Source organism: Teleopsis dalmanni, chromosome 1 (genome assembly GCF_002237135.1).
Source record: "Teleopsis dalmanni isolate 2A chromosome 1, ASM223713v2, whole genome shotgun sequence".
NCBI classification, from domain to species: Eukaryota; Metazoa; Arthropoda; class Insecta; order Diptera; family Diopsidae; genus Teleopsis; species Teleopsis dalmanni.
In genome coordinates, this window is record NC_051846.1 from 74,192,574 (window position 1) to 74,203,609 (window position 11,036).

Consider the following 11,036-nt stretch of genomic DNA (forward strand, 5'->3'; position numbering starts at 1 on the left):
AGAATGTGTGACAAAGTAAAGACATAATTTCTTTACTTTAGTGAAATATAACAAATTTATTGGATTTTAAATTTTCTTTATTTAGATATTTACTTTTAACTAATGTTCACTTTCGAGGTGGCCCTCAGATGTATAGAATTAAAAGCTACAACAAGTATGATGAGCAACGATCATTTCAAGACCCCTATGACAAAGCCCATACTTATAAACGTACAAGTATACCAAAAACTATCGTACGCTACTTAGAGGTTAGTCAGTCAAATAAATATGCTTAATTAGATCATATGTTTCTGATATCATTACTTAACTCAACGAATTAATTAATTATTAATTACGGAAACATTTCAAGGCGTTTATGAATCGCGGCTCCAGAATCGCGGAAGTTTTTAATCTTAGTGCTAAACTCATCTGTGAGAGTGCTAAAAATATAATTGCCTAGCAGCTTCGTTTTGCTTCTAACTAGAGCTGCAAAAAAGTTATTCTAATCCTTACTTCTTATCTCCACAAGTTCTATATTAATTCCAAAATGGAAATTCTGCCCTAAGACCTTACTTAGTCAATAAGTTGGTCCTTGATCGCGTCTAGTAACCTCATTCAGCCAGTCCGATCAATGGCTTGCTGTCAGCAGAGAGTAAAATCGAGTGTCTATATATCGTTGGCCACATGATCTTCTCACTGAAGATGCAGACAGCGTCAACTATATTTTCCTTTATCACGTTTTCCATGCTATCTAACATTAGCCGAAATACTTTCATTCATTCGTACAACGTGACCACCTCAACAAAGCTGCTGAATTTTTATGCAATTAAACATGGTAATACCGTGGTATAGCTTATGGAGCTTATTTTTTCATCTGATTCGATACTCGATGTTAAGCAAAAAAGACAATAGATCTTTTGAAGAATTTTTCTCTCGAATGCTCTTAATCTCATTTTTTAATTACGACTTAATAGTTTAATTCGTATCTTAAAAATGTGGAAAAAATTATTCGTTCAACGAAAATTCATTCTGAAAATTGTCAAATAATTACTTTAAAAATATGTACTTTCCTTTAGATACCCAAAGATTTGGTTTTTTAAATACCTCTATATCTTAAGATAGTATTTTTAAAGTAATTAGTTAACGATTTTCAGAATGAACTATCAACCGGTATCATTTCAAATATTTTCCTCCACGAAACACTTGCAATAATTTAGAATGTACCCTTTCAACATTCATCGGTTCAATTTCATATATGTTTAGTTGATCATACGCCCTGTTGTATTAACTCCTAATAACATTAAGTTTAACTAAATAAAGTGAAAAATAAATTTTTTGCTAAATCGTATACTAAGAAAGAAAATTTATAAAACATAGAACCGAATGATTCTCATATCCATATAAGAGTATTAATTTACATTAATAAAAAGTCGAAATTCTAATCCTGTCATGGATATTATTTCATAAAAAAACAAAAAAAAATTACATCCCAAAAATATCATAAAAATTGACTTACTTTTCCTTATGAAGCTATTAAATTCTACCGAATTTTATTATCGAAAACCGCATAAAAATAAACAGGAAGCAACTCGCCTGAATTATCCTCAGAAGGACAACAAAAACAACAATGGCGACCGAAATGCCGCTAATCTGAAAGCGCGTTGAAGAAAAAACATAAAAACACAGCGGAAGTTCAATAAAACAAAAGTACATCGTCGTTCGTCTGGGCTCATGTTGACTTTTGAATAATTGTGTGAATAGTGGCCGTCTATTTTAGCGCCTCATAGTGCCTATATTGCCTACATCGACAGGAATCAATAGTGGTGCTTTGTTGGTATAATGTATAGTAGTTAAGATAGTGTGAGTTAAGATTTTATGTTTATACGATAATTATGAAAGCAGAGCTCGTGTTAGGAAAATTGTCTGTGCTTGATTGCATTTGACAGTTACTTTCATTTTTCGTTTGCTTCCGTTGCCTTCATTTTATTTTCCGATTGTTATTGGTTTTAATCTCAAATTGAATCTTTACAAAACACTTGAGTGTCAAATTGGAAAATGGTAATATAATTCGTAGAGAATCAGAACGTGTTAGACATTTATTTAATACGTCGAATAAAAATAAATTGTCTTCCATTTGCAAAAAAGGAAAAAATAATGTTGCATGAATCATAAGCCGATTAAAATAATAATAATCAAAGATAGTTTTTGATGTTTTTATTAAGAGAAAATAAATGTAATATAATAAATAGTTGATTTACACATTTTTTTATTACCGCAATGTTCCGAATCAAATTTATAAATTTGAAATAATTTTGCAGATCAGATATAAAAAAAATAAGGGAAATAGTGAATTTTTCGTTCTTTGGTAAATCATTTTCAGAATATTGAATAATATAATAATAATGAATATTAATTATGCAACAAATAATGCCTCTATAAACAGAATATTATTGAAATTTAAAATTTAAACATAAAAATATAATTACTTAATTCAATTATTGTACAGCTGGTTTATGATTTCGTTCTAATATAAACACAGAAAGTAAAATTATTAACAAAAACTTTCATAGCGAAAGTAACAAAACTCCAGAAAAATGTGCGAACATAAAAGTCAAGTTCGGCTTTGGGTCAGTTGTTTAATGTGCGCTGACTCTGAGCTTCAAATTTGGTAGGACACGAGTTCGATTCATTGTACTTGCAGTGTCAAATAATTATTTTCGAGTAATTAAATACAAGAATTATTTCCAAGACCACTGATGATAGGCATTTGGCAATACTCGAAACAGATGTATGGTCAGCCAAAAATTCAATTAATTAAAATAATATAAAAAAGGAATTTTTGTTATAGTTCACTACTGTTCAAAAAACCTCAATATTGAATAATATAATATAAATGTAATATTAATAAATAAACTGAATAAATATAATACGATTTTTTATTAATTTTTATTAGCTTTCAAGACATATATTAAAAATAAAATTAATGTTAATACTATAATAGATCGAGTCAAAAAATATAAAAGGGACAGAGCTCTGAAGCTATATGCGAAAACCGAGAGGTTGTCCTACTTAGCACTATATAAACTCAGAGTAAGCACTAACCGCAAGGGGCTCATCAGTCAGATCAGCTAGATCAGTCATTGAATAATCACGAAGATTATGAGAAATACTGAAATAAGTCAGTGAGGTGAGTGGGACTCTGTAGAAACTCCTCAGCTATCAAAGAGTAAAAGTACCCAGATGCACTAACTCCGAGAAGGCTCAAAATTACTATAACGTATAAGCTATACTAAGGTTTTCTGTAACATACTGAATAATTTTACTTAAACCATATTTATAATTTTTTAACTATTGATTTTTTTTTGGCATCCTTACAAACACATATATTTGAAGAAAAATAAGAATATATTAAAACAATAATAAAAACTAATAAAATAGTTATGACTTCATAAATCCCTCTGACTACTGTATTTTTAATCTTTTGAAAAGACGATAATGTTTCCTTCATACATTTTGCATAAAATGTTTTCCATCATAAAGCATGCAGTTTATAATCAATAATTAGTAAAATTATTGACTATAATTTTAACTCTAATGATTAGAAATGTTCAAATTTATTACTAATAAACTAATTTGTCGAATTTTTTTTATTTGTAACATTATTGATGCTTATTATGCTTATTATAAGTTATTATCTGTATTGATGAAAACAAACATAAAATTCTTAAATATCATTCCTAAATACTTAAAAACTAAAGTAATTAACTCTGTCATTAGAATGTTTTCATTGCTAAGTGATATATTCTCAGCTAATATACTCTTAACACGAATACATAGTAACATATATTGCATATCAATAATTAAATTAAAAAACTTCAATTTTTATTAAGTTATTTACAATGAATAGTACGTTTAGGTCCCGTACGTTTAGGAAACACTAATATTTCTCTTTCCAGTGAAACAAAGTACCTAGGTGTTGTCCTAGATGGTAAACTCACTTGGAGTTCACACTTAAATAAAGTATATAACAAAGCATTAACGGCTTTATGGACAATACGGTCCTCTATAGGTAAAACTTGGGGCCTAAACCCAAAGATTATATTTTGGATATATCAGGCAGTAGTACGTCCTATCATGACATATGGTTGCCTGGTTTGGTGGCAAAAGGTCACACAGGCTGGATCTATTGCTGTTTGCATGAAGCTCCAGAGATTAGCGTGTCTCTTAATGACTGGTGCTATGAGGACAAGTCCAACTGCAGCACTTGAGGCTATACTTGGATTGACACCTCTGCACATACACATTCAATCTACGGCTGCGCTTAGTGCGCTTCGACTAAAACTCCACATGAACAAGAGTTGTCTTGACTATGGTCATACAACAATATTAAAAATATTTGGAGCACATAAAATTCCTCAATGCGATGGAGACTATACAACAGAACTCCATCGTTTTGGCAAAAAATTTGAGGTACACCTACCATCACGTTCAACGTGGGAGAATGGAGGCCCACAGGTTGACCCAAAAAGTTTGGTTTGGTACACAGATGGATCAAAGATGGATGAAGGCACTGGCGCTGGTGTATTTGGACCCAACACCAGCATTTCGGAAGCAATGGGCACATGGCCGAGTGTCTTCCAAGCTGAAATCCACGCAATCAACTTATGCGTAAGATCCAATTTAATCAAAAAACCTTCTGGCTCGAAAATTGTTATTTACTCTGACAGCCAGGCTGCTCTTAAAGCTCTTTCTTCTTGGACTTTCAAATCAAAACAGGTCCTTGAGTGTTACGATCTTCTGCAATCACTTGCAGCTCGGAATAAGGTAAACCTTTACTGGGTTCCGGGCCACAGAGGAGTTTTGGGAAATGAAAAAGCTGATGAGCTTGCCAGAACTGCATCAAAAACTGCTTTTATAGGCCCTCAACCCTTTTGTGGAATAAACTGGGCAATACAAAACAGATTATCAAGGAAATGGAAAATCATATGCGGCTAGAGTACTGGGTAAACTTTCCAGGACTCAGACAAAGCAAAGCACTGATAACACCTTACTCCTACAAAAACATTCTTAAATTCTCAAAATGTAATTTAAGGATGATAACGGGTTTCATTACAGGTCATTATGGTCTGAAATATCACCTTCATAAACTACAATTATCTGCTAACTCGGAATGCAGATTATGCCTCGAAGATGAGGAAACAACCATGCACATTCTTTGTGACTGTCCAGCTTTAATAACGCACAGAAGAAACCTGTTTCATAAGGAATTTCTGTCACCAGAACAGATTAAGAACTCTTCTCTAGATTTAGTTCTAGACTTTATTCACAAAGCTTTAAGGGGCTTTGTTTAATCAATAGTGAAACTGGTACAATAGGTCTCTTCTGGCCGCAGTACCGGCTGTTGGGCAATTTTCACGAATACCTTTTATTATTATTATTATGAATAGTATTTATTTTCATACTATCCTTTTAACATAAATGAATTTCGTGTATACAAATACTATCCTATCACATAAGACAACATCATTGTTGTTGTAAAATTTATTGTTTCTCGTTGCCTTGTTTTCAATCAAATTAATGGGCTAAACTGAACTTAAAATTATAAAATATGAAAAATAAATTAAATTAATAATAAAAATCTAACAACGGTAGTCTGTGAATCCTAGTAATAATTGGCGAAAAAATTTGTTGTTCATTAGGATATTATTTTATAAAAAATGTACATGAACATTTTCAGTTTTAATATATGAAAAATGGAAGAATATGAATATAATTTACAAGATGAATATGAAAAAGGCAGAAAAAGAATGAAAAAGAAGTATGCAAAGATAATATGGCTTTTACGAATTTACACATGCTATAAAATTTTTCTTTAAGTTGTAGTTTTGAAACTTAATTGTAAATTTTTCAAGTCTTAATTGCTATACCTTAAGTCTTGAAAAATAAGACCTAATTGCTAATTAGGTTAGGTAATTGCTAGACCTAATTGTTAATTGTTACACAAAACAACAGAGAAAAAGAATAAATTGTGCAGGATAGAAAAACTTTTGAGAAACTACATCAATAGGTTTCATTTACATCAGCTTCCTATCTGCTTTAGAGACCCAGATAAAGATTACTTTAATTAGGCTAATTACAATCGTTATAGGTTTTAAAAAAATTTGATAACTCAAATTAAATAAACAATTATGCATTTACAAATCTAAAAAATATTTAAATAGCAATTCCCCTGCCAAGTTTTTGGCAAGTTAAGAACATATATGCCTTCGTGTATAAAAGTGATTGTTCTACAATGGTTCGAACTTGTCAAAAACTTGCCAATGTTAATGAAGGAAAAAAACTTGTTTTAAAGCATACACATTCTAATTTTATTTAAGAATGAAATTTATTAATTGCTTCATAAATTGTTTAAATTAATATATTAAAGAATATAAAAGATAATAATAATCAAAAAAGAAATAAATATTCATAATGTTCTTATGAAAGAGGATTCAATACAATATGTTTGTAGAGATGTCATGGCAACTACAGCTTAAGAATAAAAGTTCAAAGGATGTGATGTAAGACGATAAATCCTTTTCATAAACTGCAATTTCAACAGCTATTCACTTATATTTTGTCTTGGTAATACAATATTCGTAAAGCCTGGTCAAAGTGGCTTACCACTGAGCATTGTACGGTTAATATGCTTCCGCCATGGAATGACGTATCTCTACAAATACGAGGGTTGCACATTTTACATTGTGGTTGTTGTCAGTAGAAACTTTCAGTTTTTGCTTTTAATAAAATTTCGAAGGGATTACATGTTTTGAGAACAAAAAAATATCTACTACAACAAATTGAAAAAGTTCCAAAAACTTTTGAAATTCAGAAAGTTAAAAATTGCATAAATAGTTTTGGTTGCTTTATTTAAAATATTTTAAATAATAAAATAAAATAAAATATGATTTTACTATGTAGTTTTGCGTATTTTTCATTTTGACATCAACTATTAAAGTTTAATATTATGAACAGAAAGTTTTAATTTTTCCAATGAGATTTTTATATATAACTTTTAAATTTAATATATCGTGCATTTCTTGATATGAAAGTGATGTTTGTTATTTACTTTAAATTAGTATGAATTGAAAGTTTTAATTAATAATAAAATAAATTGCATATATGAATCATTTGTATTAGTTATTTTTCTTATATATCAGAGAATGTCAGTATATACAATCATTAACAAAAACACAATAAAAAATAGATCGTCTGTCATGCATGAGATTCTATTTTTAATTTCACATATAAGTTTACATTTTGTGTATTAGAATTTATTAAATAAAATATTTAAAATTCTTTAATTAATTAAAATTTTTTACACTTTTAAAGTAGTTCAAATCTAATGGTATAGAACTGTTAAATGCACACTCCAATTAATTTTTATTATTATTATTATAAAATGTAAGAATTTAATTTTGACTACACTTTTTTTCCTATTTTTCATTGATGAAATTAATAATACAATAATTTTTTCTGCTTGCTATGATACATCAAAGTTCAATATCTCTGCTTGACCTAATTCTTCATACATTTTTCCTAGTCGGATTAGAATATAACCTTCAGGTGCTCTTGTAAAACTTTTTTAGTCGTTATTTATTCACAAAGCCTTTCTCGTTTTGCTAATTTTAGCTTCGGGAATAAAAAAAGTCACAATGGGAGATATCAGGTGAATACGGTGAGAAGATTTTTGCTAAAAACTCATAATTATTGACTTGTGCCATTGCAGAATATTTGAAAATATAATTAAAAAAATGGTTAATAATTAAAATGTTTAAGTTTTATTTCTAAACATAAAAATTTAAAATTTAAAAATTGAATTTTTAATTTTAAATTAAGTGATTTCTTGGGATACTCTCAAATAAAACTGTTCCGGATACTTCCAAATAATCAAAAACCATGGTCTTTGTTTCTCCTAGAAGTTAAAGGAATTTATATGCATGATCTTTAAAAACAATTATTGGTTTGATTGTCTATATATGGTATAATTTTCAGATTTCTCTTGTCAGAAATTGAACCAAAACAAATTTAAAACCGAAGACTAGTATTAACACATAGACCCAATATACACTTATGTATACCCACATTGTAACAAATTGGGTTAAAGGATCAAAAGGCAACATGATATAATGCCATCAACTTATAAAGAACGTAAGCGATAAATTTTTTACGCTTTTAAATCAAAAAATTTCGGATACTTTTTGCATAGACTATATATTTGCTTAAAAATTATTTTAAACAAGTAAAGCTTTGCCGAAGCTTGAATATCCTTTACACAGACTTTTGAGTCCACACTGTGGTCTCATATATAAAATAATATATACAACATGACAACATATACATAATAAGAACAGCTATAATGTTTTTGTTCACGCTTATATCTGGTTAGCTTTTAGCTTGAAGCGGATTTTGGCGTAGGTATTTGCTTTATTATTTCGTTGGATTAAAAATTAATTGTTATTCTTTATCAATACGACAATTTGCATCAGTTTTAATTGACTTTTCAATCGATGCTCAATTGTACGTTTTTAATATCTAAACCGACATTTTATATAGCAGTTATATCTAAGTTGGAACAAATAAAAATTTAAATGTTCTTTCATACTATATGTATATAAGTATATTCTGTACCAAATTTCATTTAAATATCTTTATCAAAAAGTGAGAAACCTAATATTCAATTGTTCAGTTTATATGGCAGCTACAAGATATATTGGTCCTATATTAACAAGCTCAATAGGTAAGGTTGCATTTAAAAATTGAGCTTAAGTTTTAAAATTTGTAAATATAAAATATTAGTAAATATAAAATATAAATATAAAAGTTTTTCTTTCAGAAACATGTCTGATTTGGTAGTTTATACGATAGCTATATCTATAATTAAATCGAAAGCAATAAAATTATATACATTCTTTTATATAAATATATGTATACTCTGTACCAAATTTCATTTTAATAGGTTTTGCGATTGTTCAATTTATGCATGAAAGCTATAGCTTATAGTGGTCTAAGTTTGATCAATCCGACAAATGATTGGAGTCCACTTCAGAAAAGTATACATATGTGGAGAGATAGATAAACTGATGAATAGAGATGAATAGACTCCGCTCGTCGAGCTTATCAAGAATATACATACTTATGGGCTCTACAACTTTTTCTTCAAAGCGTTACAATATTCTATCTACACTTTCTTGTATAAACGATATAAAAAACCATTATGAGAAATAAAAAAATAATTAAACAAAAGTTATATTGAATTTTAATTAAAGCCGCAAGTTTTTTTATAAATGGTAATTTCGCTTTACATATATTTTAAAAAAATTAATCTGGTTACCGAAAGCTGGAGTAGCTAAGAGAAGCCTTAAGCAAAATATTTCAAACTTCTTCTGGTGATGAAATTGAAATATTTATATTTATCCTTAAGGATATAATAATGTACTGAGTAATTCTTCTTTCTAAACAATTTGTATTTATCATTAAAAAGTTAAAAATTTTAACCGCCATAATTAAAAAAAGTTTTACAAGAATTTTTAAGCCGACATCTACTTTGTCGATCTTAAGGCATTTAATCATAGCATTTCTTACAGAATCATTTTCTCTACGTTACACCCAGATTAACAGGAAAATAAGCAGAAAGTGCTTAAGTTGAAGTTTATTAAAAATGTGAAACCAAAAAAATCTGGAAGAAACTTATTGGCAGAACCACGCACTGATGGTTCAGCGCTCAATTTCATTGCAATTATAAGCAGTTTTAACAGTAAGCAGAGTTCTTGTTTTTATCGCCTTGTTGCATGAAGTAAAGTGTTTTGAGGGAATCCCAATATTTACTCTGATTTAACGCTGAACAAAACATCTGAGCCAAAAGTTAATTAATATGTAATTGGGTGGGTTTCTGGAAATATTTCACCTTGTTTTTGTTTTGTTTTATTTTATTTTTCATTGTTTATACTTTTACGTAATTTCTTAATGACTGCTGACTTTATTCTTATTTGTTTCAAGCCAACAATAAGAATTTCGAGATAATTATTTGATACTGAATGAGGTGAAGAAATAAACATATAAAAATTGAGTCGTTAATGTGCATTTAATGATAAATAAATAAATGTAGTAAAAAGTTTCGCTTTTATAAAAATTAGCATGCCTTAAAAATAATATAACCAATGTATTTCGCGAATTATGAAAAAATTTAACTTCAAGATTAAGGACACCATCAAGTAATTTCAAAATACATTTTGCACTTAAACTTTTTGTTAATAAGTACAATTTATGATTGTAAGATATTATTTCCATCATTTAATATATAAAACATTTAATTTAAATACAAAATATACGAGTGTAATATTCATACAAAATACCAAACGACAAATAAAGTATTAGCACTTACTTCGAAGCATTTATTATCAAAATTAGTTCTTAAACTTTATGTATTTGTTTAAAAATAAAATAAATTATATATATTTAATAACGAAAGATTGTTATAAGTTAATTAAGTTAATTTAATTCATCTTGGTTTTATTATGCACAAATGCTTTGCAATTTTAACTTGATCTACATTGTGACCGAAAAGTTTCCGGTCATAAATAAATAAAACGCAAAATTCTTAATCTTCATCAATATTTATTTTATCTCCTTCAAAATATGCTCCATTAGAAGCGATACACAAATGCCAACGTTTCTTCCAATCATAAAAACATTTTTTATAGGCGCTTTCCGGTATGGCTTTGAGTTCCCTCTGCGAATTCTGTTTTACGTCTTCTATGGATTCAAAACGCGTTCCTCTGAGTGGTAATTTGAGGTTGGGAAACAGGAAAAAGTCACACGGTGCAAGATCAGGTGAATACGGTGGCTGTTCGATGGTATTTATTGAATGTTTGGCCTTAAAATCGTTGATAATGTTGAACAAATTGAGGTGAATCGGAACAAGCCGGGCGTTGACACGTCGCATACACAAATTGTCCACCAAAATCAAACGAGCCATCTCACGACCGATGCCTAGCTCTCGTGCTATCTCTCTAACA